Source organism: Carassius auratus, chromosome 47, assembly GCF_003368295.1.
Source record: "Carassius auratus strain Wakin chromosome 47, ASM336829v1, whole genome shotgun sequence".
Lineage (NCBI taxonomy): Eukaryota > Metazoa > Chordata > Actinopteri > Cypriniformes > Cyprinidae > Carassius > Carassius auratus.
This window is the reverse complement of record NC_039289.1, coordinates 8,739,354-8,739,781: the sequence shown is the minus strand read 5'-3', so window position 1 is coordinate 8,739,781 and position 428 is coordinate 8,739,354.

The window sequence follows — 428 nt, the reverse complement described above, 5'->3', positions numbered from 1 at the left end:
AGTCATCTGATTTGAATATTTGTGCGGCAGCTTACTAGGCATCAAGGTCAAGGTAGAACGAGCTGTGATAGGTCACCGGGCCGATGTGGCGCACAGGCCCCTGGGGATCAGTAAATCAGATTTGCTGTGTGCTCGGCGCGGGGTCAGCCAGGAGAAGGCTAACACTTTCAGAACCTCAGTGTGAGAGAGTTTATCACAGTCGTAATCATCCCCGCGGCACAATGTCATACGGAGCACAAACAGCATGTGTCAGGGAACGTTACATCACACTGGACATCAAACCGCATGTCTGCTTAAATAAATCAAACTCCTGCGGCTTATTTACAAATGCTCATTTTACGGAATACATCTGCCTTTATTTTAAGTTTCAAAATGAGTTCAAATGTAATAGATAATCTAATATATTTATGAAATTATTAAACTGCATT